Source organism: Aplysia californica, unplaced genomic scaffold, assembly GCF_000002075.1.
Source record: "Aplysia californica isolate F4 #8 unplaced genomic scaffold, AplCal3.0 scaffold00151, whole genome shotgun sequence".
Taxonomy (NCBI): Eukaryota; Metazoa; Mollusca; class Gastropoda; order Aplysiida; family Aplysiidae; genus Aplysia; species Aplysia californica.
Genome location: NW_004797421.1, coordinates 526,168 through 529,602, shown reverse-complemented (window position 1 = coordinate 529,602; position 3,435 = coordinate 526,168). Strand labels below are relative to the sequence as shown.

Below are 3,435 nucleotides of genomic sequence, written 5' to 3'. Positions count from 1 at the left end.
TCTGTCTGTCTGTCTGTCTGTCTGTCTGTCTGTCTGTCTGTCTGTCTGTCTGTCTCTCTCTCACACACACACACATGGACATACACACGTACACGCAAATACACACACAACACACACACATGCACATGCACACGCACACACAAACACACACAAACCCACACACGCGCACAAACACAGCTTTACACAGCTGCTCTTTGTTGACATACATAATACTGCTAAATTGACAGGACTAATTAATTGACATGGTCATCTATGTACATGCACACACTCTTTTTGCCTTTTCTGCCCTTGTCATAATAACTAGAGATCACCTATTAAACCAAATCTACTCAAGACATTCCCCAAAATAGTGTTTAATTTTAAAAAAAATAAAAATCTTAGTGAAGGAATTCTTAGGTGACAAAGTCCAACCCCTATCAGTAGTGTTGTGGTCGCGTGGGAGAGAAAGGACACAGAAAATCTGGAGTAATTATGTTGCCATAATCTCTTTAACAAACGGAAAATTCCTCGAACAGCTGGCTTTTCCAGTGGGCTTGTGATACAAAACAAGCCACGGCTAATCACGAAAACTAAACAGGAAAACTTTCCCTCTCATGTTCAGTTTTTACATCATAACAAGAGGCTCCTCAAGTCCAAATTTAGAGAATTTTCGATGTTTACACTCTCCAAAGCTCTACCAAAGATGCACCTTTCAACATCACCGTTATGCAGTTTTGTGCTATGGTCAAAACTTCTATTTTCTTGCTTTTCGTGATTCGTGGTAACTACAACGCAACAAAAACCTTTTTTCTTGTATCTAGTGTAAAAAGTACCCAAACGGACTTAAATGTGGCCCGATGTGGTGGTATCAGGCGCTCGTCAGTTTTTGTGCGTATGAGGTTATTGTTATCACCTTAATGCCAGTTCTTTTTTCCTCCCTTTTGGTGAAAAAAAAAAATACCCATCTATGTTGAACAGAAGTCGAAATATTTGCGATTGAGCGAGGTCAGGTCGCCTGATTTTAGAGGTAAAATTAGCGAGAAAATGGCCGCCAAAGTTTGGTAACTTCCATAGCCTGGGAGTCTTTGGAAACTGAAAATTTACATTTTTTGTGCCTTTTTTCAATGTTTCTCAGTAAAATCCACACAAAAATGTGATTTTAAATGGACGTTAAACGTGCTAAAGCAAAAAAAGTTATTAAAAATGCCCAACTACCAAAAAACAAGTTTCTTTGACTTCATTATTTTGACGAGCGTTTGATTTCCCCACGATGCTTCACAAATGGATTGCTTGCGATGCCGATGTTTCTCTTTCATTTTCAGTTTCACATTAACATTAGCTGGCTACTGTGGTCTAGTTAGATATACAGGCATAAACATTCCACATTTATTGATCCTTATGGGGACATTTGATTTACAATGGCCTACCACACATGATATTATACATTCTTCCATGAATGAATGCGACGTACAATAAAACATAATAAATGTTATCCGAGTTAGATGACAGGTTATAGCAAACCAATGTAAAAAATAAAAACACTTTGCTGGTTGCCACTATGCAGTGCCTCGTTTTTTTGGCTAGGGTAATCGTGTCTTGTTCATTTACACATCCCCATGATTGCTCATTTTAATTAACTGGTCCAACATAATTTATGACTGTTATTCATTGTGAGCTTCAGATCATTCACTACTTGACCACCGGAGTTAAACACCAGAACATCACCCGAACGTACCTTATTGTAGTCTACCTATTCTTTGGGAGAGCAAAATGTAAAGAGTCACAGGTTACTGAACTAACACGGCTTAATAATTGCAGCACCTTTCAAACAAACGAAAATTTTATTCAACGTTATCAGTATTGGTATTGTTGGTTGACAAAATATTTATTCAGTAGTGCAGCGAATGCAAAAGTTAATCACAAGTACACCACTCGAACTAAGAGACATTTTCAAGCGAGTTGGCCTGTACAGTAAGCGGCGATATAACATAACTTGCTAGGATTAAACCGAGTTATTGATTTTTTAAAGGGACATTTCTATCTCTACAAAAGAAAAAAAAGAAGTCTGGCTTTATTACAAAACGTGTTAGAGTCCACTCTAGTGCCATCTCTCAACCCATCAGAGCGTTTTGATCTGTTGGCTTGGTGGAGCGTTTTTTTTAATGGGGGTGGGGTGGGGGGTGGGGGGCATACAGACGTTGCAGTACCTTCGAGGCACACCTGTCAAATTTACACCACTCTGTTATACCTCTTGAGTGTCCTCATTTTCCCCCTCGGCGACGCTTGTGCTTTTAAAAATATTTTTCTTGGGCCTGACTACGACAATTTAATCATAGAGGCACGTGCGATTGATCTGAAGTAAACCAAAGGGGAAATGTGAATATAATAGTAAGTTTAACAATATTAAATGACGATAGGAGGAAAGTGATAAGCAGAGAAACAAGCGAAGAAAACACACCCTTTCTTTGTCCTTTACGATGTTATTCCAACAATGACACGCGTAGGCCTACAGAGGCATGTTGTTTTTCTAAGATTAAGTTCAGAGTCACAGCACCGCTAACGATCGGAAAGGGCTTTCAGGCTTGTGTGCATTAAATTGGGTCATTTTGTTGTTGAGGGTCAATATTTAATGGATATAAAAATTAAAAGTTTATAGCTAGGCTACTTCTTTTTTCTCGAACCTTGAAAAATGTCTGTTGTTGTTATCTTACGAGATGTTATCGTTAAGATAAGATAAGCTAAAGTAACAAAAGTATTGATAAGATACGCATTACTTACCCTATTGAAGGGCCTCTCGTGGCAAAAAGGATAAGGTGCGTGTTTCTTATTCAATAGGTGCCGGGTTAGGGTTCGGATAGCGACGGAAATTTTTCTTCTCTTCAATTGTCTCCTTTCATCTCATTTCCTACCCTCTACAATATTCTGTCATCTGCTTTCGCCTCCACTTTCTGCCCTCACCCCCTCTCCTCCTTTGCCTCCTCCTCTCGGCTCCTGACTCTTTCTGCAGCTTTTCTACTGCTCCTCCCTGGCTCCTTACTGATGTCTTTCAGTCACACCCCTGATTTTATGGAAGGAAAAATTTACACCAAGCCTACTCGGACACAGGCGAAAAATCTCGAAGGTCCCATTTGCAAGTTGTGCATATTAAAGATCCCTTGGTTGTCTAAAATCGATAAGAGTAGGCTTCGGCCGCCGGACGGACAAATTTCAAAATTTCCGACCAACTGAAAACATTCAATGTGTCCCGCGAGCTCGTATGACCATATGCAATTGCGAGGGCTGATAAAACACTTACAAAAACAAAACATACCTTATTGACCTCCCATCGGAAGATATTGACAGGTTTTTTTTCTCTATAGCCCCTGCGACACAAAATGTACAAACATTGATTAAAAAAACCCAGGATGCATTAAAAAAACAAGCACGCACATATTTAACGCACACACACACACACAC

General features: G+C 39.5%; 1 protein-coding gene across 1 annotated transcript in view; it reads left to right on the top strand.

Annotated features, from left to right (window-relative positions):
- LOC101856020 (serine-rich adhesin for platelets) overlaps positions 1-3,435 on the top strand; it is a gene marked incomplete in the record, with an annotated part of 327,208 nt that overhangs the window by 1,388 nt on the left and 322,385 nt on the right.